This window comes from Saccoglossus kowalevskii, chromosome 19 (assembly GCF_978046115.1).
Source record: "Saccoglossus kowalevskii chromosome 19, keSacKowa6.1, whole genome shotgun sequence".
Taxonomy (NCBI): domain Eukaryota; kingdom Metazoa; phylum Hemichordata; class Enteropneusta; family Harrimaniidae; genus Saccoglossus; species Saccoglossus kowalevskii.
The window spans coordinates 21266394-21291147 of record NC_140659.1 but is presented as its reverse complement, the minus strand read 5'-3'; the positions used below and the strand labels follow the sequence as shown (position 1 = coordinate 21291147).

The following is a 24754-nucleotide window of genomic DNA, read 5'->3' as shown; positions in this document are numbered from 1 at the left end:
CATTTTTTGGGGGGTAAAAATACAATGTTCAATGAAAATCGTTGAATTATATTCGATATATGCGATATATTAATATAAAAAGTATACTCAATATAAAGGAAAAAGGATTGTGTTCAACTATTTTGGTAGGGCTGCTAGACTCTGCCTATTCACGAGCGCGATCCCACTACTGCTCCACACGGGAACTTTTGCCTGCTGTGTTTCCACCCTGGGCCGATTCGTCCCTCATTATACAACCTGGTCGTCCTAACCTCCGTCGGGTCGACCATATTGATGCCGAGCTTAGCATGGACGCCTGATCTCCATAGAAAGGCGACTAACAGGACTCCCAACCTCAACCCGTCCAACAACCCCGGCCTCCAAGTAACTGAATTACAGGCGCACGCCACAACGCCCAGCCATTTACGCATGACATTTTAACGCTATTTATTGAATAGATGACAGTGCCATCTACGATGGTACCTGGCATCCAACTGGTTTGCATGTCTGTTTTGAAGTTTACACAATAATCATTGCCCAATAACTATCTAAGACAATCACTACATCAAAGTCGCCTATTCATAAAAAAACCTCCGACAAAAATGGATACATTGCCTTATGACTGAATAGAACTCATGTTTCTCAGCAGAGTTCGAGAACTTAAAACCAAGTGAAAGTGTTCAAAGCATGAGAAAGTGAAATTAAAATCCATTGAAAATAAATGGATTTACAGTAATTTTTGGGGTGATAAAAATACAATGTTCAATAAAAATCGTTGAATTATATTCGATATATGCGATATATTAATATAAAAAGTATACTCAATATAAAGGAAAAAAGGATTGTGTTCAACTGTTTTGGTAGGGCTGCTAGACGCTGCCTATTCACGAGCGCGATCCCACTACTGCTCCACACGGGAACTTCTGCCTGCTGTGTTTCCACCCTGGGCCGATTCGTCCCTCATTATACAACCTGGTCGTCCTAACCTCCGTCGGGTCGACCATATTGATGCCGAGCTTAGCATGGACGCCTGATCTCCATAGAAAGGCGACTAACAGGACTCCCAACCTCAACCCGTCCAACAACCCCGGCCTCCAAGTAACTGGATTACAGGCGCACGCCACAACGCCCAGTCATTTACGCCTGACATTTTAACGCTATTTATTGAATAGATGACAGTGCCATCTACGATGGTACCTGGCATCCAACTGGTTTGCATGTCTGTTTTGAAGTTTACACAATAATCATTGCCCAATAACTATCTAAGACAATCACTACATCAAAGTCGCCTATTCATAAAAAAACCTCCGACAAAAATGGATACATTGCCTTATGACTGAATAGAACTCATGTTTCTCAGCAGAGTTCGTGAACTTAAAACCAAGTGAAAGTGTTCAAAGCATGAGAAAGTGAAATTAAAAACCATTGAAAATAAATGGATTTACAGTCATTTTTTGTTGGGTAAAAATACAATGTTCAATGAAAATCGTTGAATAATATTCGATATATGCGATATATTAATATAAAAAGTATACTCAATATAAAGGAAAAAGGATTGTGTTCAACTATTTTGGTAGGGCTGCTAGACGCTGCCTATTCACGAGCGCGATCCCACTACTGCTCCACACGAGAACTTTTGCCTGCTGTGTTTCCACCCTGGGCCGATTCGTCCCTCATTATACAACCTGGTCGTCCTAACCTCCGTCTGGTCGACCATATTGATGCCGAGCTTAGCATGGACGCCTGATCTCCATAGAAAGACGACTAACAGGAATCCTAACATCAAACCGTCCAACAACCCCGGCCTCCAAGTAACTGGATTACAGGCGCACGCCACAACGCCCAGCCATTTACGCCTGACATTTTAACGCTATTTATTGAATAGAAGACAGTGCCATCTACGATGGAACCTGGCATCCAACTGGTTTGCATGTCTGTTTTGAAGTTTACACAATAATCATTGCCCAATAACTATCTAAGACAATCGCTACATCAAAGTCGCCTATTCATAAAAACAAACCTCCAACAAAAATGGATACATGGCCTTATGACTGAATAGAACTCATGTTTCTCAGCAGAGTTCGTGAACTTAAAACCAAGTGAAAGTGTTCAAAGCATGAGAAAGTGAAATTAAAAACCATTGAAAATAAATGGATTTACAGTCATTTTTTGGGGGGTAAAAATACAATGTTCAATGAAAATCGTTGAATTATATTCGATATATGCGATATATTAATATAAAAAGTATACTCAATATAAAGGAAAAAGGATTGTGTTCAACTATTTTGGTAGGGCTGCTAGACTCTGCCTATTCACGAGCGCGATCCCACTACTGCTCCACACGGGAACTTTTGCCTGCTGTGTTTCCACCCTGGGCCGATTCGTCCCTCATTATACAACCTGGTCGTCCTAACCTCCGTCGGGTCGACCATATTGATGCCGAGCTTAGCATGGACGCCTGATCTCCATAGAAAGGCGACTAACAGGACTCCCAACCTCAACCCGTCCAACAACCCCTGCCTCCAAGTAACTGAATTACAGGCGCACGCCACAACGCCCAGCCATTTACGCATGACATTTTAACGCTATTTATTGAATAGATGACAGTGCCATCTACGATGGTACCTGGCATCCAACTGGTTTGCATGTCTGTTTTGAAGTTTACACAATAATCATTGCCCAATAACTATCTAAGACAATCACTACATCAAAGTCGCCTATTCATAAAAAAACCTCCGACAAAAATGGATACATTGCCTTATGACTGAATAGAACTCATGTTTCTCAGCAGAGTTCGAGAACTTAAAACCAAGTGAAAGTGTTCAAAGCATGAGAAAGTGAAATTAAAATCCATTGAAAATAAATGGATTTACAGTAATTTTTGGGGTGATAAAAATACAATGTTCAATAAAAATCGTTGAATTATATTCGATATATGCGATATATTAATATAAAAAGTATACTCAATATAAAGGAAAAAAGGATTGTGTTCAACTATTTTGGTAGGGCTGCTAGACGCTGCCTATTCACGAGCGTGATCCCACTACTGCTCCACACGGGAACTTCTGCCTGCTGTGTTTCCACCCTGGGCCGATTCGTCCCTCATTATACAACCTGGTCGTCCTAACCTCCGTCGGGTCGACCATATTGATGCCGAGCTTAGCATGGACGCCTGATCTCCATAGAAAGGCGACTAACAGGACTCCCAACCTCAACCCGTCCAACAACCCCGGCCTCCAAGTAACTGGATTACAGGCGCACGCCACAACGCCCAGTCATTTACGCCTGACATTTTAACGCTATTTATTGAATAGAAGACAGTGCCATCTACGATGATACCTGGCATCCAACTGGTTTGCATGTCTGTTTTGAAGTTTACACAATAATCATTGTCCAATAACTATCTAAGACAATCACTACATCAAAGTCGCCTATTCATAAAAACAAACCTCCGACAAAAATGGATACATGGCCTTATGACTGAATAGAACTCATGTTTCTCAGCAGAGTTCGTGAACTTAAAACCAAGTGAAAGTGTTCAAAGAATGAGAAAGTGAAATTAAAAACCATTGAAAATAAATGGATTTACTGTCATTTTTTGGGGGGTAAAAATACAATGTTCAATGAAAATCGTTGAATTATATTCGATATATGCGATATGGTAATATAAAAAGTATACTCAATATAAAGGAAAAAGGATTGTGTTCAACTATTTTGGTAGGGCTGCTAGACGCTGCCTATTCACGAGCGCGATCCCACTACTGCTCCACACGGGAACTTTTGCCTGCTGTGTTTCCACCCTGGGCCGATTCGTCCCTCATTACACAACCTGGTCGTCCTAACCTCCGTCGGGTCGACCATATTGATGCCGAGCTTAGCATGGACGCCTGATCTCCATAGAAAGGCGACTAACAGGACTCCCAACCTCAACCCGTCCAACAACCCCGGCCTCCAAGTAACTGGATTACAGGCGCACGCCACAACGCCCAGCCATTTACGCATGACATTTTAACGCTATTTATTGAATAGAAGACAGTGCCATCTACGATGGAACCTGGCATCCAACTGGTTTGCATGTCTGTTTTGAAGTTTACACAATAATCATTGCCCAATAACTATCTAAGACAATCACTACATCAAAGTCGCCTATTCATAAAAACAAACCTCCAACAAAAATGGATACATGGCCTTATGACTGAATAGAACTCATGTTTCTCAGCAGAGTTCGTGAACTTAAAACCAAGTGAAAGTGTTCAAAGCATGAGAAAGTGAAATTAAAATCCATTGAAAATAAATGGATTTACAGTAATTTTTGGGGTGATAAAAATACAATGTTCAATGAAAATCGTTGAATTATATTCGATATATGCGATATATTAATATAAAAAGTATACTCAATATAAAGGAAAAAGGATTGTGTTCAACTATTTTGGTAGGGCTGCTAGACGATGCCTATTCACGAGCGCGATCCCACTACTGCTCCACACGGGAACTTTTGCCTGCTGTGTTTCCACCCTGGGCCGATTCGTCCCTCATTATACAACCTGGTCGTCCTAACCTCCGTCGGGTCGACCATATTGATGCCGAGCTTAGCATGGACGCCTGATCTCCATAGAAAGACAACTAAGAGGACTCCCAACCTCAACCCGTCCAACAACCCCAGCCTCCAAGTAACTGGATTACAGGCGCACGCCTCAACGCCCAGCCATTTACGCCTGACATTTTAACGCTATTTATTGAATAGAAGTCAGTGCCATCTAAGATGGTACCTGGCATCCACCTGGTTTGCATGTCTGTTTTGAAGTTTACACAATAGTCATTGCCCAATAACTATCTAAGACAATCGCTACATCAAAGTCGCCTATTCATAAAAACAAACCTCCGACAAAAATGGATACATGGCCTTATGACTGAATAGAACTCATGTTTCTCAGCAGAGTTCGTGAACTTAAAACCAAGTGAAAGTGTTCAAAGCATGAGAAAGTGAAATTAAAAACCATTGAAAATAAATGGATTTACAGTAATTTTTGGGGTGATAAAAATACAATGTTCAATAAAAATCGTTGAATTATATTCGATATATGCGATATATTAATATAAAAAGTATACTCAATATAAAGGATTGTGTTCAAGTATTTTGGTAGGGCTGCTAGACGCTGCCTATTCACGAGCGCGATCCCACTACTGCTCCACACGGAAACTTTTGCCTGCTGTGTTTCCACCCTGGGCCGATTCGTCCCTCATTATACAACCTTGTCGTCCTAACCTCCGTCGGGTCGACCATAGTGATGCCGAGCTTAGCATGGACGCCTGATCTACATAGAAAGACAACTAACAGGACTCCCAACCTCAACCCGTCCAACAACCCCGGCCTCCAAGTAACTGGATTACAGGCGCACGCCACAACGCCCAGCCATTTACGCATGACATTTTAACGCTATTTATTGAATAGAAGACAGTGCCATCTAAGATGGTACCTGGCATCCACCTGGTTTGCATGTCTGTTTTGAAGTTTACTCAATAATCATTGCCCAATAACTATCTAAGACAATCACTACATCAAAGTCGCCTATTCATAAAAACAAACCTCCGACAAAAATGGATACATGGCCTAATGACTGAATAGAACTCATGTTTCTCAGCAGAGTTCGTGAACTTAAAACCAAGTGAAAGTGTTCAAAGCATGAGAAAGTGAAATTAAAAACCATTGAAAATAAATGGATTTACAGTAATTTTTGGGGTGATAAAAATACAATGTTCAATAAAAATCGTTGAATTATATTCGATATATGCGATATGGTAATATAAAAAGTATACTCAATATAAAGGAAAAAGGATTGTGTTCAACTATTTTGGTAGGGCTGCTAGACGCTGCCTATTCACGAGCGCGATCCCACTACTGCTCCACACGGGAACTTTTGCCTGCTGTGTTTCCACCCTGGGCCGATTCGTCCCTCATTACACAACCTGGTCGTCCTAACCTCCGTCGGGTCGACCATATTGATGCCGAGCTTAGCATGGACGCCTGATCTCCATAGAAAGGCGACTAACAGGACTCCCAACCTCAACCCGTCCAACAACCCCGGCCTCCAAGTAACTGGATTACAGGCGCACGCCACAACGCCCAGCCATTTACGCATGACATTTTAACGCTATTTATTGAATAGAAGACAGTGCCATCTACGATGGAACCTGGCATCCAACTGGTTTGCATGTCTGTTTTGAAGTTTACACAATAATCATTGCCCAATAACTATCTAAGACAATCACTACATCAAAGTCGCCTATTCATAAAAACAAACCTCCAACAAAAATGGATACATGGCCTTATGACTGAATAGAACTCATGTTTCTCAGCAGAGTTCGTGAACTTAAAACCAAGTGAAAGTGTTCAAAGCATGAGAAAGTGAAATTAAAATCCATTGAAAATAAATGGATTTACAGTAATTTTTGGGGTGATAAAAATACAATGTTCAATGAAAATCGTTGAATTATATTCGATATATGCTATATATTAATATAAAAAGTATACTCAATATAAAGGAAAAAGGATTGTGTTCAACTATTTTGGTAGGGCTGCTAGACTCTGCCTATTCACGAGCGCGATCCCACTACTGCTCCACACGGGAACTTTTGCCTGCTGTGTTTCCACCCTGGGCCGATTCGTCCCTCATTATACAACCTGGTCGTCCTAACCTCCGTCGGGTCGACCATATTGATGCCGAGCTTAGCATGGACGCCTGATCTCATTAGAAAGACCACTAACAGGACTCCCAACCTCAATCCGACCAACAACACCGGCCTCCAAGTAACTGGATTACAGGCGCACGCCACAACGCCCAGCCACTTACGCATGACATTTTAACGCTATTTATTGAATAGAAGACAGTGCCATCTAAGATGGTACCTGGCATCCACCTGGTTTGCATGTCTGTTTTGAAGTTTACACAATAATCATTGCCCAATAACTATCTAAGACAATCGCTACATCAAAGTCGCCTATTCATAAAAACAAACCTCCGACAAAAATGGATACATGGCCTTATGACTGAATAGAACTCATGTTTCTCAGCAGAGTTCGTGAACTTAAAACCAAGTGAAAGTGTTCAAAGCATGAGAAAGTGAAATTAAAATCCATTGAAAATAAATGGATTTACAGTAATTTTTGGGGTGATAAAAATACAATGTTCAATAAAAATCGTTGAATTATATTCGATATATGCGATATATTAATATAAAAAGTATACTCAATATAAAGGATTGTGTTCAAGTATTTTGGTAGGGCTGCTAGACGCTGCCTATTCACGAGCGCGATCCCACTACTGCTCCACACGGGAACTTTTGCCTGCTGTGTTTCCACCCTGGGCCGATTCGTCCCTCATTATACAACCTGGTCGTCCTAACCTCCGTCGGGTCGACCATATTGATGCCGAGCTTAGCATGGACGCCTGATCTCCATAGAAAGGCGACTAACAGGACTCCCAACCTCAACCCGTCCAACAACCCCGGCCTCCAAGTAACTGGATTACAGGCGCACGCCACAACGCCCAGCCATTTACGCATGACATTTTAACGCTATTTATTGAATAGAAGACAGTGCCATCTACGATGGAACCTGGCATCCAACTGGTTTGCATGTCTGTTTTGAAGTTTACACAATAATCATTGCCCAATAACTATCTAAGACAATCACTACATCAAAGTCGCCTATTCATAAAAACAAACCTCCAACAAAAATGGATACATGGCCTTATGACTGAATAGAACTCATGTTTCTCAGCAGAGTTCGTGAACTTAAAACCAAGTGAAAGTGTTCAAAGCATGAGAAAGTGAAATTAAAATCCATTGAAAATAAATGGATTTACAGTAATTTTTGGGGTGATAAAAATACAATGTTCAATGAAAATCGTTGAATTATATTCGATATATGCTATATATTAATATAAAAAGTATACTCAATATAAAGGAAAAAGGATTGTGTTCAACTATTTTGGTAGGGCTGCTAGACTCTGCCTATTCACGAGCGCGATCCCACTACTGCTCCACACGGGAACTTTTGCCTGCTGTGTTTCCACCCTGGGCCGATTCGTCCCTCATTATACAACCTGGTCGTCCTAACCTCCGTCGGGTCGACCATATTGATGCCGAGCTTAGCATGGACGCCTGATCTCATTAGAAAGACCACTAACAGGACTCCCAACCTCAATCCGACCAACAACACCGGCCTCCAAGTAACTGGATTACAGGCGCACGCCACAACGCCCAGCCACTTACGCATGACATTTTAACGCTATTTATTGAATAGAAGACAGTGCCATCTAAGATGGTACCTGGCATCCACCTGGTTTGCATGTCTGTTTTGAAGTTTACACAATAATCATTGCCCAATAACTATCTAAGACAATCGCTACATCAAAGTCGCCTATTCATAAAAACAAACCTCCGACAAAAATGGATACATGGCCTTATGACTGAATAGAACTCATGTTTCTCAGCAGAGTTCGTGAACTTAAAACCAAGTGAAAGTGTTCAAAGCATGAGAAAGTGAAATTAAAATCCATTGAAAATAAATGGATTTACAGTAATTTTTGGGGTGATAAAAATACAATGTTCAATAAAAATCGTTGAATTATATTCGATATATGCGATATATTAATATAAAAAGTATACTCAATATAAAGGATTGTGTTCAAGTATTTTGGTAGGGCTGCTAGACGCTGCCTATTCACGAGCGCGATCCCACTACTGCTCCACACGGAAACTTTTGCCTGCTGTGTTTCCACCCTAGGCCGATTCGTCCCTCATTATACAACCTGGTCGTCCTAACCTCCGTCGGGTCGACCATAGTGATGCCGAGCTTAGCATGGACGCCTGATCTACATAGAAAGACAACTAACAGGACTCCCAACCTCAACCCGTCCAACAACCCCAGCCTCCAAGTAACTGGATTACAGGCGCACGCCACAACGCCCAGCCATTTACGCATGACATTTTAACGCTATTTATTGAATAGAAGACAGTGCCATCTAAGATGGTACCTGGCATCCACCTGGTTTGCATGTCTGTTTTGAAGTTTACACAATAATCATTGCCCAATAACTATCTAAGACAATCGCTACATCAAAGTCGCCTATTCATAAAAACAAACCTCCGACAAAAATGGATACATGGCCTTATGACTGAATAGAACTAATGTTTCTCAGCAGAGTTCGTGAACTTAAAACCAAGTGAAAGTGTTCAAAGCATGAGAAAGTGAAATTAAAAACCATTGAAAATAAATGGATTTACAGTAATTTTTGGGGTGATAAAAATACAATGTTCAATAAAAATCGTTGAATTATATTCGATATATGCGATATGGTAATATAAAAAGTATACTCAATATAAAGGAAAAAGGATTGTGTTCAACTATTTTGGTAGGGCTGCTAGACGCTGCCTATTCACGAGCGCGATCCCACTACTGCTCCACACGGGAACTTTTGCCTGCTGTGTTTCCACCCTGGGCCGATTCGTCCCTCATTACACAACCTGGTCGTCCTAACCTCCGTCGGGTCGACCATATTGATGAAGAGCTTAGCATGGACGCCTGATCTCCATAGAAAGGCGACTAACAGGACTCCCAACCTCAACCCGTCCAACAACCCCGGCCTCCAAGTAACTGGATTACAGGCGCACGCCACAACGCCCAGCCATTTACGCATGACATTTTAACGCTATTTATTGAATAGAAGACAGTGCCATCTACGATGGAACCTGGCATCCAACTGGTTTGCATGTCTGTTTTGAAGTTTACACAATAATCATTGCCCAATAACTATCTAAGACAATCACTACATCAAAGTCGCCTATTCATAAAAACAAACCTCCAACAAAAATGGATACATGGCCTTATGACTGAATAGAACTCATGTTTCTCAGCAGAGTTCGTGAACTTAAAACCAAGTGAAAGTGTTCAAAGCATGAGAAAGTGAAATTAAAATCCATTGAAAATAAATGGATTTACAGTAATTTTTGGGGTGATAAAAATACAATGTTCAATGAAAATCGTTGAATTATATTCGATATATGCGATATATTAATATAAAAAGTATACTCAATATAAAGGAAAAAGGATTGTGTTCAACTATTTTGGTAGGGCTGCTAGACTCTGCCTATTCACGAGCGCGATCCCACTACTGCTCCACACGGGAACTTTTGCCTGCTGTGTTTCCACCCTGGGCTGATTCGTCCCTCATTATACAACCTGGTCGTCCTAACCTCCGTCGGGTCGACCATATTGATGCCGAGCTTAGCATGGACGCCTGATCTCATTAGAAAGACCACTAACAGGACTCCCAACCTCAATCCGACCAACAACACCGGCCTCCAAGTAACTGGATTACAGGCGCACGCCACAACGCCCAGCCACTTACGCATGACATTTTAACGCTATTTATTGAATAGAAGACAGTGCCATCTACGACGGTACCTGGCATCCAACTGGTTTGCATGTCTGTTTTGAAGTTTACACAATAATCATTGCCCAATAACTATCTAAGACAATCACTACATCAAAGTCGCCTATTCATAAAAACAAACCTCGACAAAAATGGATACATGGCCTTATGACTGAATAGAACTCATGTTTCTCAGCAGATTTCGTGAGCTTAAAACCAAGTGAAAGTGTTCAAAGCATGAGAAAGTGAAATTAAAATCCATTGAAAATAAATGGATTTACAGTAATTTTTGGGGTGATAAAAATACAATGTTCAATAAAAATCGTTGAATTATATTCGATATATGCGATATATTAATATAAAAAGTATACTCAATATAAAGGATTGTGTTCAAGTATTTTGGTAGGGCTGCTAGACGCTGCCTATTCACGAGCGCGATCCCACTACTGCTCCACACGGAAACTTTTGCCTGCTGTGTTTCCACCCTGGGCCGATTCGTCCCTCATTATACAACCTGGTCGTCCTAACCTCCGTCGGGTCGACCATAGTGATGCCGAGCTTAGCATGGACGCCTGATCTCCATAGAAAGACAACTAAGAGGACTCCCAACCTCAACCCGTCCAACAACCCCAGCCTCCAAGTAACTGGATTACAGGCGCACGCCACAACGCCCAGCCATTTACGCATGGCATTTTAACGCTATTTATTGAATAGAAGACAGTGCCATCTACGACGGTACCTGGCATCCAACTGGTTTGCATGTCTGTTTTGAAGTTTACACAATAATCATTGCCCAATAACTATCTAAGACAATCACTACATCAAAGTCGCCTATTCATAAAAACAAACCTCGACAAAAATGGATACATGGCCTTATGACTGAATAGAACTCATGTTTCTCAGCAGATTTCGTGAGCTCAAAACCAAGTGAAAGTGTTCAAAGCATGAGAAAGTGAAATTAAAATCCATTGAAAATAAATGGATTTACAGTAATTTTTGGGGTGATAAAAATACAATGTTCAATAAAAATCGTTGAATTATATTCGATATATGCGATATATTAATATAAAAAGTATACTCAATATAAAGGATTGTGTTCAAGTATTTTGGTAGGGCTGCTAGACGCTGCCTATTCACGAGCGCGATCCCACTACTGCTCCACACGGAAACTTTTGCCTGCTGTGTTTCCACCCTGGGCCGATTCGTCCCTCATTATACAACCTGGTCGTCCTAACCTCCGTCGGGTCGACCATAGTGATGCCGAGCTTAGCATGGACGCCTGATCTACATAGAAAGACAACTAACAGGACTCCAAACCTCAACCCGTCCAACAACCCCAGCCTCCAAGTAACTGGATTACAGGCGCACGCCACAACGCCCAGCCATTTACGCATGACATTTTAACGCTATTTATTGAATAGAAGACAGTGCCATCTAAGATGGTACCTGGCATCCACCTGGTTTGCATGTCTGTTTTGAAGTTTACACAATAATCATTGCCCAATAACTATCTAAGACAATCGCTACATCAAAGTCGCCTATTCATAAAAACAAACCTCCGACTAAAATGGATACATGGCCTTATGACTGAATAGAACTCATGTTTCTCAGCAGAGTTCGTGAACTTAAAACCAAGTGAAAGTGTTCAAAGCATGAGAAAGTGAAATTAAAAACCATTGAAAATAAATGGATTTACAGTCATTTTTTGTTGGGTAAAAATACAATGTTCAATGAAAATCGTTGAATTATATTCGATATATGCGATATATTAATATAAAAAGTATACTCAATATAAAGGAAAAAGGATTGTGTTCAACTATTTTGGTAGGGCTGCTAGACGCTGCCTATTCACGAGCGCGATCCCACTACTGCTCCACACGAGAACTTTTGCCTGCTGTGTTTCCACCCTGGGCCGATTCGTCCCTCATTATACAACCTGGTCGTCCTAACCTCCGTCTGGTCGACCATATTGATGCCGAGCTTAGCATGGACGCCTGATCTCCATAGAAAGACGACTAACAGGAATCCTAACCTCAAACCGTCCAACAACCCCGGCCTCCAAGTAACTGGATTACAGGCGCACGCCACAACGCCCAGCCATTTACGCCTGACATTTTAACGCTATTTATTGAATAGAAGTCAGTGCCATCTAAGATGGTACCTGGCATCCACCTGGTTTGCATGTCTGTTTTGAAGTTTACACAATAATCATTGCCCAATAACTATCTAAGACAATCGCTACATCAAAGTCGCCTATTCATAAAAACAAACCTCCGACAAAAATGGATACATGGCCTTATGACTGAATAGAACTCATGTTTCTCAGCAGAGTTCGTGAACTTAAAACCAAGTGAAAGTGTTCAAAGCATGAGAAAGTGAAATTAAAAACCATTGAAAATAAATGGATTTACAGTAATTTTTGGGGTGATAAAAATACAATGTTCAATAAAAATCGTTGAATTATATTCGATATATGCGATATATTAATATAAAAAGTATACTCAATATAAAGGATTGTGTTCAAGTATTTTGGTAGGGCTGCTAGACGCTGCCTATTCACGAGCGCGATCCCACTACTGCTCCACACGGAAACTTTTGCCTGCTGTGTTTCCACCCTAGGCCGATTCGTCCCTCATTATACAACCTGGTCGTCCTAACCTCCGTCGGGTCGACCATAGTGATGCCGAGCTTAGCATGGACGCCTGATCTACATAGAAAGACAACTAACAGGACTCCCAACCTCAACCCGTCCAACAACCCCAGCCTCCAAGTAACTGGATTACAGGCGCACGCCACAACGCCCAGCCACTTACGCATGACATTTTAACGCTATTTATTGAATAGAAGACAGTGCCATCTAAGATGGTACCTGGCATCCACCTGGTTTGCATGTCTGTTTTGAAGTTTACACAATAATCATTGCCCAATAACTATCTAAGACAATCGCTACATCAAAGTCGCCTATTCATAAAAACAAACCTCCGACAAAAATGGATACATGGCCTTATGACTGAATAGAACTAATGTTTCTCAGCAGAGTTCGTGAACTTAAAACCAAGTGAAAGTGTTCAAAGCATGAGAAAGTGAAATTAAAAACCATTGAAAATAAATGGATTTACAGTAATTTTTGGGGTGATAAAAATACAATGTTCAATAAAAATCGTTGAATTATATTCAATATATGCGATATATTAATATAAAAAGTATACTCAATATAAAGGAAAAAAGGATTGTGTTCAACTATTCTGGTAGGGCTGCTAGACGCTGCCTATTCACGAGCGCGATCCCACTACTGCTCCACACGGAAACTTTTGCCTGCTGTGTTTCCACCCTGGGCCGATTCGTCCCTCATTATACAACCTGGTCGTCCTAACCTCCGTCGGGTCGACCATATTGATGCCGAGCTTAGCATGGACGCCTGATCTCCATAGAAAGACAACTAACAGGACTCCCAACCTCAACCCGTCCAACAACCCCGACCTCCAAGTAACTGGATTACAGGCGCACGCCACAACGCCCAGCCACTTACGCATGACATTTTAACGCTATTTATTGAATAGAAGACAGTGCCATCTACGATGGTACCTGGCATCCAACTGGTTTGCATGTCTGTTTTGAAGTTTACACAATAATCATTGCCCAATAACTATCTAAGACAATCACTACATCAAAGTCGCCTATTCATAAAAACAAACCTCCGACAAAAATGGATACATGGCCTTATGACTGAATAGAACTCATGTTTCTCAGCAGAGTTCGTGAACTTAAAACCAAGTGAAAGTGTTCAAAGCATGAGAAAGTGAAATTAAAAACCATTGAAAATAAATGGATTTACAGTCATTTTTTGGGGGGTAAAAATACAATGTTCAATGAAAATCGTTGAATTATATTCGATATATGCGATATATTAATATAAAAAGTATACTCAATATAAAGGAAAAAGGATTGTGTTCAACTATTTTGGTAGGGCTGCTAGACGCTGCCAATTCACGAGCGTGATCCCACTACTGCTCCACACGGGAACTTTTGCCTGCTGTGTTTCCACCCTGGGCCGATTCGTCCCTCATTATACAACATGGTCGTCCTAACCTCCGTCGGGTCGGCCATATTGATGCCGAGCTTAGCATGGACGCCTGATCTCCATAGAAAGACAACTAACAGGACTCCCAACCTCAACCCGTACAACAACCCCGGCCTCCAAGTAACTGGATTACAGGCGCACGCCACAACGCCCAGCCATTTACGCGTGACATTTTAACGCTATTTATTGAATAGATGACAGTGCCATCTACGATGGTACCTGATATCCACCTGGTTTGCATGTCTGTTTTGAAGTTTACACAATAATCATTGCCCAATAACTATCTAAGACAATCGCTACATCAAAGTCGCCTATTCATAAAAACAAACCTCCGACAAAAATGGATACATGGCCTTATGACTGAATAGAACTCATGTTTCTCAGCAGAGTTCGTGAACTTAAAACCAAGTGAAAGTGTTCAAAGCATGAGAAAGTGAAATTAAAAACCATTGAAAATAAATGGATTTACAGTAATTTTTGGGGTGATAAAAATACAATGTTCAATAAAAATCGTTGAATTATATTCGATATATGCGATATATTAATATAAAAAGTATACTCAATATAAAGGAAAAAAGGATTGTGTTCAACTATTCTGGTAGGGCTGCTAGACGCTGCCTATTCACGAGCGCGATCCCACTACTGCTCCACACGGGAACTTTTGCCTGCTGTGTTTCCACCCTGGGCCGATTCGTCCCTCATTATACAACCTGGTCGTCCTAACCTCCGTCGGGTCGGCCATATTGATGCCGAGCTTAGCATGGACGCCTGATCTCCATAGAAAGACAACTAACAGGACTCCCAACCTCAACCCGTACAACAACCCCGGCCTCCAAGTAACTGGATTACAGGCGCACGCCACAACGCCCAGCCACTTACGCATGACATTTTAACGCTATTTATTGAATAGAAGACAGTGCCATCTACGATGGTACCTGGCATCCAACTGGTTTGCATGTCTGTTTTGAAGTTTACACAATAATCATTGCCCAATAACTATCTAAGACAATCACTACATCAAAGTCGCCTATTCATAAAAACAAACCTCCGACAAAAATGGATACATGGCCTTATGACTGAATAGAACTAATGTTTCTCAGCAGAGTTCGTGAACTTAAAACCAAGTGAAAGTGTTCAAAGCATGAGAAAGTGAAATTAAAAACCATTGAAAATAAATGGATTTACAGTCATTTTTTGGGGGGTAAAAATACAATGTTCAATGAAAATCGTTGAATTATATTCGATATATGCGATATATTAATATAAAAAGTATACTCAATATAAAGGAAAAAAGGATTGTGTTCAACTATTCTGGTAGGGCTGCTAGACGCTGCCTATTCACGAGCGCGATCCCACTACTGCTCCACACGGGAACTTTTGCCTGCTGTGTTTCCACCCTGGGCCGACTCGTCCCTCATTATACAACCTGGTCGTCCTAACCTCCGTCGGGTCGACCATATTGATGCTGAGCTTAGCATGGACGCCTGATCTCCATAGAAAGACAACTAACAGGACTCCCAACCTCAACCCGTCCAACAACCCCGACCTCCAAGTAACTGGATTACAGGCGCACGCCACAACGCCCAGCCACTTACGCATGACATTTTAACGCTATTTATTGAATAGATGACAGTGCCATCTACGATGGTACCTGGCATCCACCTGGTTTGCATGTCTGTTTTGAAGTTTACACAATAATCATTGCCCAATAACTATCTAAGACAATCGCTACATCAAAGTCGCCTATTCATAAAAACAAACCTCCGACAAAAATGGATACATGGCCTTATGACTGAATAGAACTCATGTTTCTCAGCAGAGTTCGTGAACTTAAAACCAAGTGAAAGTGTTCAAAGCATGAGAAAGTGAAATTAAAAACCATTGAAAATAAATGGATTTACAGTAATTTTTGGGGTGATAAAAATACAATGTTCAATAAAAATCGTTCAATTATATTCGATATATGCGATATATTAATATAAAAAGTATACTCAATATAAAGGAAAAAAGGTTTGTGTTCAACTATTTTGGTAGGGCTGCTAGACGCTGCCTATTCACGAGCGCGATCCCACTACTGCTCCACACGGGAACTTTTGCCCGCTGTGTTTCCACCCTGGGCCGATTCGTCCCTCATTATACAACCTGGTCGTCCTAACCTCCGTCGGGTCGACCATATTGATGCCGAGCTTAGCATGGACGCCTGGATCTCCATAGAAAGACAACTAACAGGACTCCCAACCTCAACCCGTCCAACAACCCCGGCCTCCAAGTAACTGGATTACAGGCGTACGCCACAACGCCCAGCCATTTACGCGTGACATTTTAACGCTATTTATTGAATAGATGACAGTGCCATCTACGATGGTACCTGGCATCCACCTGGTTTGCATGTCTGTTTTGAAGTTTACACAATAATCATTGCCCAATAACTATCTAAGACAATCGCTACATCAAAGTCGCCTATTCATAAAAACAAACCTCCGACAAAAATGGATACATGGCCTTATGACTGAATAGAACTCATGTTTCTCAGCAGAGTTCGTGAACTTAAAACCAAGTGAAAGTGTTCAAAGCATGAGAAAGTGAAATTAAAAACCATTGAAAATAAATGGATTTACAGTCATTTTTTGGGGGGTAAAAATACAATGTTCAATGAAAATCGTTGAATTATATTCGATATATGCGATATATAAATATAAAAAGTATACTCAATATAAAGGAAAAAGGATTGTGTTCAACTATTTTGGTAGGGCTGCTAGACGCTGCCAATTCACGAGCGCGATCCCACTACTGCTCCACACGGGAACTTTTGCCTGCTGTGTTTCCACCCTGGGCCGATTCGTCCCTCATTATACAACCTGGTCGTCCTAACCTCCGTCGGGTCGACCATATTGATGCCGAGCTTAGCATGGACGCCTGATCTCCATAGAAAGACAACTAACAGGACTCCCAACCTCAACCCGTCCAACAACCCCGGCCTCCAAGTAACTGGATTACAGGCGCACGCCACAACGCCCAGCCATTTACGCATGACATTTTAACGCCATTTATTGAATAGATGACAGTACCATCTACGATGGTACCTGGCATCCAACTGGTTTGCATGTCTGTTTTGAAGTTTACACAATAATCATTGCCCAATAACTATCTAAGACAATCACTACATCAAAGTCGCCTATTCATAAAAAAACCTCCGACAAAAATGGATACATGGCCTTATGACTGAATAGAACTCATGTTTCTCAACAGAGTTCGTGAACTTAAAACCAAGTGAAAGTGTTCAAAGCATGAGAAAGTGAAATTAAAATCCATAGAAAATAAATGGATTTACAGTAATTTTTGGGGTGATAAAAATACAATGTTCAATAAAAATCGTTGAATTATATTCGATATATGCGATATATTAATATAAAAAGTATACTCAATATAAAGGAAAAAAGGATTGTGTTCAACTATTTAGGTAGGGCTGCTAGACGCTGCCTATTCACGAGCGCGATCCCACTACTGCTCCACACGGAAACTTTTGCCTGCTGTGTTTCCACCCTGGGCCGATTCGTCCCTCATTATACAACCTGGTCGTCCTAACCTCCGTCGGGTCGACCATATTGATGCCGAGCTTAGCATGGACGCCTGATCTCCATAGAAAGACAACTAACAGGACTCCCAACCTCAACCCGTCCAACAACCCCGGCCTCCAAGTAACTGGATTACAGGCGCACGCCACAAAGCCCAGCCACTTACGCATGACATTTTAACGCTATTTATTGAATAGAAGACAGTGCCATCTACGATGGTACCTGGCATCCAACTGGTTTGCATGTCTGTTTTGAAGTTTACACAATAATCATTGCCCAATAACTATCTAAGACAATCACTACATCAAAGTCGCCTATTCATAAAAACAAACCTCCGACAAAAATGGATACATGGCCTTATGACTGAATAGAACTCATGTTTCTCAACAGAGTTCGTGAACTTAAAACCAAGTGAAAGTGTTCAAAGCATGAGAAAGTGAAATTAAAATCCATAGAAAATAAATGGATTTACAGTAATTTTTGGGGTGATAAAAATACAATGTTCAATAAAAATCGTTGAATTATATTCGATATATGCGATATATTAATATAAAAAGTATACTCAATATAAAGGAAAAAAAGATTGTGTTCAACTATTTTGGTAGGGCTGCTAGACGCTGCCTATTCACGAGCGCGATCCCACTACTGCTCCACACGGAAACTTTTGCCTGCTGTGTTTCCACCCTGGGCCGATTCGTCCCTCATTATACAACCTCGTCGTCCTAACCTCCGTCTGGTCGACCATAATGATGCCGAGCTTAGCATGGACGCCTGATCTCCATAGAAAGACGACTAACAGGAATCCCAACCTCAACCCGTCCAACAACCCCGGCCTCCAAGTAACTAGATTACAGGCGCACGCCACAACGCCCAGCCATTTACGCCTGACATTTTAACGCTATTTATTGAATAGAAGTCAGTGCCATCTAAGATGGTACCTGGCATCCACCTGGTTTGCATGTCTGTTTTGAAGTTTACACAATAATCATTGCCCAATAACTATCTAAGACAATCACTACATCAAAGTCGCCTATTCATAAAAAAACCTCCGACAAAAATGGATACATGGCCTTATGACTGAATAGAACTCATGTTTCTCAGCAGAGTTCGTGAACTTAAAACCAAGTGAAAGTGTTCAAAGCATGAGAAAGTGAAATTAAAATCCATAGAAAATAAATGGATTTACAGTAATTTTTGGGGTGATAAAAATACAATGTTCAATAAAAATCGTTGAATTATATTCGATATATGCGATATATTAATATAAAAAGTATACTCAATATAAAGGAAAAAAGGATTGTGTTCAACTATTTTGGTAGTGCTGCTAGACGCTGCCTATTCACGAGCGCGATCCCACTACTGCTCCACACGGAAACTTTTGCCTGCTGTGTTTCCACCCTGGGCCGATTCGTCCCTCATTATACAACCTCGTCGTCCTAACCTCCGTCTGGTCGACCATAATGATGCCGAGCTTAGCATGGACGCCTGATCTCCATAGAAAGACGACTAACAGGAATCCCAACCTCAACCCGTCCAACAACCCCGGCCTCCAAGTAACTAGATTACAGGCGCACGCCACAACGCCCAGCCATTTACGCCTGACATTTTAACGCTATTTATTGAATAGAAGTCAGTGCCATCTAAGATGGTACCTGGCATCCACCTGGTTTGCATGTCTGTTTTGAAGTTTACACAATAATCATTGCCCAATAACTATCTAAGACAATCACTACATCAAAGTCGCCTATTCATAAAAAAACCTCCGACAAAAATGGATACATGGCCTTATGACTGAATAGAACTCATGTTTCTCAGCAGAGTTCGTGAACTTAAAACCAAGTGAAAGTGTTCAAAGCATGAGAAAGTGAAATTAAAAACCATTGAAAATAAATGGATTTACAGTAATTTTTGGGGTGATAAAAATACAATGTTCAATAAAAATCGTTGAATTATATTCGATATATGCGATATATTAATATAAAAAGTATACTCAATATAAAGGAAAAAAGGATTGTGTTCAACTATTTAGGTAGGGCTGCTAGACGCTGCCTATTCACGAGCGCGATCCCACTACTGCTCCACACGGAAACTTTTGCCTGCTGTGTTTCCACCCTGGGCCGATTCGTCCCTCATTATACAACCTGGTCGTCCTAACCTCCGTCGGGTCGACCATATTGATGCCGAGCTTAGCATGGACGCCTGATCTCCATAGAAAGACAACTAACAGGACTCCCAACCTCAACCCGTCCAACAACCCCGGCCTCCAAGTAACTGGATTACAGGCGCACGCCACAAAGCCCAGCCACTTACGCATGACATTTTAACGCTATTTATTGAATAGAAGACAGTGCCATCTATGATGGTACCTGGCATCCAACTGGTTTGCATGTCTGTTTTGAAGTTTACACAATAATCATTGCCCAATAACTATCTAAGACAATCACTACATCAAAGTCGCCTATTCATAAAAACAAACCTCCGACAAAAATGGATACATGGCCTTATGACTGAATAGAACTCGTGTTTCTCAGCAGAGTTCGTGAACTTAAAACCAAGTGAAAGTGTTCAAAGCATGAGAAAGTGAAATTAAAAACCATTGAAAATAAATGGATTTACAGTCATTTTTTGGGGGGTAAAAATACAATGTTCAATGAAAATCGTTGAATTATATTCGATATATGCGATATATTAATATAAAAAGTATACTCAATATAAAGGAAAAAAGGATTGTGTTAAACTATTTTGGTAGGGCTGCTAGACGCTGCCTATTCACGAGCGATCCCACTACTGCTCCACACGGAAACTTTTGCCTGCTGTGTTTCCACCCTGGGCCGATTCGTCCCTCATTATACAACCTGGTCGTCCTAACCTCCGTCGGGTCGACCATATTGATGCCGAGCTTAGCATGGACGCCTGATCTCCATAGAAAGACAACTAACAGGACTCCCAACCTCAACCCGTCCAACAACCCCGGCCTCCAAGTAACTAGATTACAGGCGCACGCCACAACGCCCAGCCATTTACGCATGACATTTTAACGCTATTTATTGAATAGAAGACAGTGCCATCTACGATTGAACCTGGCATCCAACTGGTTTGCATGTCTGTTTTGAAGTTTACACAATAATCATTGCCCAATAACTATCTAAGACAATCACTACATCAAAGTCGCCTATTCATAAATTAAAACAAACCTCCGACAAAAATGTATACATGGCCTTATGACTGAATAGAACTCATGTTTCTCAGCAAAGTTCGTGAACTTAAAACCAAGTGAAAGTGTTCAAAGCATGAGAAAGTGAAATTAAAAACCATTGAAAATAAATGGATTTACAGTAATTTTTGGGGTGATAAAAATACAATGTTCAATAAAAATCGTTGAATTATATTCGATATATGCGATATATTAATATAAAAAGTGTGCTCAATATAAAGGACTGTGTTCAACTATTTTGGTAGGGCTGCTAGACGCTGCCTATTCACGAGCGCGATCCCACTACTGCTCCACACGGAAACTTTTGCCTGCTGTGTTTCCACCCTGGGCCGATTCGTCCCTCATTATACAACCTGGTCGTCCTAACCTCCGTCGGGTCGACCATATTGATGCCGAGCTTAGCATGGACGCCTGATCTCCATAGAAAGACAACTAACAGGACTCCCAACCTCAAACCGTACAACAACCCCGGCCTCCAAGTAACTGGATTACAGGCGCACGCCACAACGCCCAGCCATTTACGCGTGACATTTTAACGCTATTTATTGAATAGATGACAGTGCCATCTACGATGGTACCTGGCATCCACCTGGTTTGCATGTCTGTTTTGAAGTTTACACAATAATCATTGCCCAATAACTATCTAAGACAATCGCTACATCAAAGTCGCCTATTCATAAAAACAAACCTCCGACAAAAATGGATACATGGCCTTATGACTGAATAGAACTCATGTTTCTCAGCAGAGTTCGTGAACTTAAAACCAAGTGAAAGTGTTCAAAGCATGAGAAAGTGAAATTAAAAACCATTGAAAATAAATGGATTTACAGTCATTTTTTGGGGGGTAAAAATACAATGTTCAATGAAAATCGTTGAATTATATTCGATATATGCGATATATTAATATAAAAAGTATACTCAATATAAAGGAAAAAGGATTGTGTTCAACTATTTTGGTAGGGCTGCTAGACGCTGCCAATTCACGAGCGTGATCCCACTACTGCTCCACACGGGAACTTTTGCCTGCTGTGTTTCCACCCTGGGCCGATTCGTTCCTCATTATACAACATGGTCGTTCTAACCTCCGTCGGGTAGGCCATATTGATGCCGAGCTTAGCATGGACGCCTGATCTCCATAGAAAGACAACTAACAGGACTCCCAACCTCAACCCGTACAACAACCCCGGCCTCCAAGTAACTGGATTACAGGCGCACGCCACAACGCCCAGCCATTTACGCGTGACATTTTAACGCTATTTATTGAATAGATGACAGTGCCATCTACGATGGTACCTGGCATCCACCTGGTTTGCATGTCTGTTTTGAAGTTTACACAATAATCATTGCCCAATAACTATCTAAGACAATCACTACATCAAAGTCGCCTATTCATAAAAACAAACCTCCGACAAAAATGGATACATGGCCTTATGACTGAATAGAACTCATGTTTCTCAGCAGAGTTCGTGAACTTAAAACCAAGTGAAAGTGTTCAAAGCATGAGAAAGTGAAATTAAAAACCATTGAAAATAAATGGATTTACAGTAATTTTTGGGGTGATAAAAATACAATGTTCAATAAAAATCGTTGAATTATATTCAATATCTGCGATATATTAATATAAAAAGTATACTCAATATAAAGGAAAAAAGGATTGTGTTCAACTATTCTGGTAGGGCTGCTAGACGCTGCCTATTCACGAGCGCGATCCCACTACTGCTCCACACGGAAACTTTTGCCTGCTGTGTTTCCACCCTGGGCCGATTCGTCTCTCATTATACAACCTGGTCGTCCTAACCTCCGTCGGGTCGACCATATTGATGCCGAGCTTAGCATGGACGCCTGATCTCCATAGAAAGACAACTAACAGGACTCCCAACCTCAACCCGTACAACAACCCCGGCCTCCAAGTAACTGGATTACAGGCGCACGCCACAACGCCCAGCCATTTACGCGTGACATTTTAACGCTATTTATTGAATAGATGACAGTGCCATCTACGATGGTACCTGGCATCCACCTGGTTTGCATGTCTGTTTTGAAGTTTACACAATAATCATTGCCCAATAACTATCTAAGACAATCACTACATCAAAGTCGCCTATTCATAAAAACAAACCTCCGACAAAAATGGATACATGGCCTTATGACTGAATAGAACTCATGTTTCTCAGCAGAGTTCGTGAACTTAAAACCAAGTGAAAGTGTTCAAAGCATGAGAAAGTGAAATTAAAAACCATTGAAAATAAATGGATTTACAGTAATTTTTGGGGTGATAAAAATACAATGTTCAATAAAAATCGTTGAATTATATTCAATATCTGCGATATATTAATATAAAAAGTATACTCAATATAAAGGAAAAAAGGATTGTGTTCAACTATTCTGGTAGGGCTGCTAGACGCTGCCTATTCACGAGCGCGATCCCACTACTGCTCCACACGGAAACTTTTGCCTGCTGTGTTTCCACCCTGGGCCGATTCGTCTCTCATTATACAACCTGGTCGTCCTAACCTCCGTTGGGTCGACCATAGTGATGCCGAGCTTAGCATGGACGCCTGATCTACATAGAAAGACAACTAACAGGACTCCCAACCTCAACCCGTCCAACAACCCCGGCCTCCAAGTAACTGGATTACAGGCGCACGCCACAACGCCCAGCCATTTACGCATGACATTTTAACGCTAATTATTGAATAGAAGTCAGTGCCATCTAAGATGGTACCTGGCATCCACCTGGTTTGCATGTCTGTTTTGAAGTTTACACAATAATCATTGCCCAATAACTATCTAAGACAATCGCTACATCAAAGTCGCCTATTCATAAAAACAAACCTCCGACAAAAATGGATACATGGCCTTATGACTGAATAGAACTCATGTTTCTCAGCAGAGTTCGTGAACTTAAAACCAAGTGAAAGTGTTCAAAGCATGAGAAAGTGAAATTAAAAACCATTGAAAATAAATGGATTTACAGTCATTTTTTGGGGGGTAAAAATACAATGTTCAATGAAAATCGTTGAATTATATTCGATATATGCGATATATTAATATAAAAAGTATACTCAATATAAAGGAAAAAGGATTGTGTTCAACTATTTTGGTAGGGCTGCTAGACGCTGCCAATTCACGAGCGTGATCCCACTACTGCTCCACACGGGAACTTTTGCCTGCTGTGTTTCCACCCTGGGCCGATTCGTTCCTCATTATACAACATGGTCGTTCTAACCTCCGTCGGGTAGGCCATATTGATGCCGAGCTTAGCATGGACGCCTGATCTCCATAGAAAGACAACTAACAGGACTCCCAACCTCAACCCGTACAACAACCCCGGCCTCCAAGTAACTGGATTACAGGCGCACGCCACAACGCCCAGCCATTTACGCGTGACATTTTAACGCTATTTATTGAATAGATGACAGTGCCATCTACGATGGTACCTGGCATCCACCTGGTTTGCATGTCTGTT

The 24754-nt window shown here is 41.2% G+C and overlaps 35 non-coding genes across 35 annotated transcripts; all 35 read right to left on the bottom strand.

The window, feature by feature from the left end:
- Positions 1–101: 101 nt before the first annotated feature.
- LOC146730867 (signal recognition particle RNA) lies at positions 102–399 on the bottom strand. Its single transcript, XR_014927740.1, has one exon.
- A 416-nt stretch (positions 400–815) lies between these two features.
- Positions 816–1113, bottom strand: LOC146730866 (signal recognition particle RNA). The gene has a single exon (XR_014927744.1).
- Positions 1114–1528: 415 nt separating this feature from the next.
- LOC146730865 (signal recognition particle RNA) lies at positions 1529–1826 on the bottom strand. Its single transcript, XR_014927577.1, has one exon.
- Positions 1827–2243: 417 nt separating this feature from the next.
- LOC146730864 (signal recognition particle RNA) lies at positions 2244–2541 on the bottom strand. Its single transcript, XR_014927661.1, has one exon.
- Positions 2542–2957: 416 nt separating this feature from the next.
- Positions 2958–3255, bottom strand: LOC146730863 (signal recognition particle RNA). The gene has a single exon (XR_014927743.1).
- A 417-nt stretch (positions 3256–3672) lies between these two features.
- Positions 3673–3970, bottom strand: LOC146730862 (signal recognition particle RNA). The gene has a single exon (XR_014927518.1).
- A 417-nt stretch (positions 3971–4387) lies between these two features.
- LOC146730861 (signal recognition particle RNA) lies at positions 4388–4685 on the bottom strand. The gene has a single exon (XR_014927558.1).
- Positions 4686–5095: 410 nt separating this feature from the next.
- LOC146730860 (signal recognition particle RNA) lies at positions 5096–5393 on the bottom strand. The gene has a single exon (XR_014927543.1).
- Positions 5394–5810: 417 nt separating this feature from the next.
- Positions 5811–6108, bottom strand: LOC146730859 (signal recognition particle RNA). The gene has a single exon (XR_014927507.1).
- A 417-nt stretch (positions 6109–6525) lies between these two features.
- LOC146730858 (signal recognition particle RNA) lies at positions 6526–6823 on the bottom strand. Its single transcript, XR_014927524.1, has one exon.
- Positions 6824–7233: 410 nt separating this feature from the next.
- Positions 7234–7531, bottom strand: LOC146730857 (signal recognition particle RNA). The gene has a single exon (XR_014927745.1).
- Positions 7532–7948: 417 nt separating this feature from the next.
- LOC146730856 (signal recognition particle RNA) lies at positions 7949–8246 on the bottom strand. The gene has a single exon (XR_014927523.1).
- A 410-nt stretch (positions 8247–8656) lies between these two features.
- LOC146730855 (signal recognition particle RNA) lies at positions 8657–8954 on the bottom strand. The gene has a single exon (XR_014927639.1).
- Positions 8955–9371: 417 nt separating this feature from the next.
- On the bottom strand, positions 9372–9669 carry LOC146730854 (signal recognition particle RNA). Its single transcript, XR_014927529.1, has one exon.
- A 417-nt stretch (positions 9670–10086) lies between these two features.
- Positions 10087–10384, bottom strand: LOC146730853 (signal recognition particle RNA). Its single transcript, XR_014927598.1, has one exon.
- A 409-nt stretch (positions 10385–10793) lies between these two features.
- On the bottom strand, positions 10794–11091 carry LOC146730852 (signal recognition particle RNA). The gene has a single exon (XR_014927563.1).
- A 409-nt stretch (positions 11092–11500) lies between these two features.
- On the bottom strand, positions 11501–11798 carry LOC146730851 (signal recognition particle RNA). Its single transcript, XR_014927525.1, has one exon.
- A 417-nt stretch (positions 11799–12215) lies between these two features.
- On the bottom strand, positions 12216–12513 carry LOC146730850 (signal recognition particle RNA). The gene has a single exon (XR_014927516.1).
- A 410-nt stretch (positions 12514–12923) lies between these two features.
- On the bottom strand, positions 12924–13221 carry LOC146730849 (signal recognition particle RNA). The gene has a single exon (XR_014927628.1).
- A 418-nt stretch (positions 13222–13639) lies between these two features.
- LOC146730848 (signal recognition particle RNA) lies at positions 13640–13937 on the bottom strand. The gene has a single exon (XR_014927561.1).
- Positions 13938–14354: 417 nt separating this feature from the next.
- LOC146730847 (signal recognition particle RNA) lies at positions 14355–14652 on the bottom strand. The gene has a single exon (XR_014927588.1).
- Positions 14653–15070: 418 nt separating this feature from the next.
- On the bottom strand, positions 15071–15368 carry LOC146730846 (signal recognition particle RNA). Its single transcript, XR_014927560.1, has one exon.
- Positions 15369–15786: 418 nt separating this feature from the next.
- On the bottom strand, positions 15787–16084 carry LOC146730845 (signal recognition particle RNA). Its single transcript, XR_014927597.1, has one exon.
- Positions 16085–16502: 418 nt separating this feature from the next.
- Positions 16503–16801, bottom strand: LOC146730844 (signal recognition particle RNA). The gene has a single exon (XR_014927621.1).
- A 417-nt stretch (positions 16802–17218) lies between these two features.
- LOC146730843 (signal recognition particle RNA) lies at positions 17219–17516 on the bottom strand. The gene has a single exon (XR_014927746.1).
- Positions 17517–17932: 416 nt separating this feature from the next.
- On the bottom strand, positions 17933–18230 carry LOC146730842 (signal recognition particle RNA). Its single transcript, XR_014927530.1, has one exon.
- A 418-nt stretch (positions 18231–18648) lies between these two features.
- Positions 18649–18946, bottom strand: LOC146730841 (signal recognition particle RNA). Its single transcript, XR_014927699.1, has one exon.
- Positions 18947–19362: 416 nt separating this feature from the next.
- On the bottom strand, positions 19363–19660 carry LOC146730840 (signal recognition particle RNA). Its single transcript, XR_014927713.1, has one exon.
- A 416-nt stretch (positions 19661–20076) lies between these two features.
- On the bottom strand, positions 20077–20374 carry LOC146730839 (signal recognition particle RNA). The gene has a single exon (XR_014927528.1).
- A 418-nt stretch (positions 20375–20792) lies between these two features.
- On the bottom strand, positions 20793–21088 carry LOC146730838 (signal recognition particle RNA). Its single transcript, XR_014927704.1, has one exon.
- A 414-nt stretch (positions 21089–21502) lies between these two features.
- On the bottom strand, positions 21503–21800 carry LOC146730837 (signal recognition particle RNA). Its single transcript, XR_014927650.1, has one exon.
- A 417-nt stretch (positions 21801–22217) lies between these two features.
- On the bottom strand, positions 22218–22515 carry LOC146730836 (signal recognition particle RNA). The gene has a single exon (XR_014927687.1).
- Positions 22516–22933: 418 nt separating this feature from the next.
- Positions 22934–23231, bottom strand: LOC146730835 (signal recognition particle RNA). Its single transcript, XR_014927533.1, has one exon.
- A 418-nt stretch (positions 23232–23649) lies between these two features.
- LOC146730834 (signal recognition particle RNA) lies at positions 23650–23947 on the bottom strand. Its single transcript, XR_014927542.1, has one exon.
- Positions 23948–24364: 417 nt separating this feature from the next.
- LOC146730833 (signal recognition particle RNA) lies at positions 24365–24662 on the bottom strand. Its single transcript, XR_014927686.1, has one exon.
- Between the last annotated feature and the right edge of the window lie 92 nt (positions 24663–24754).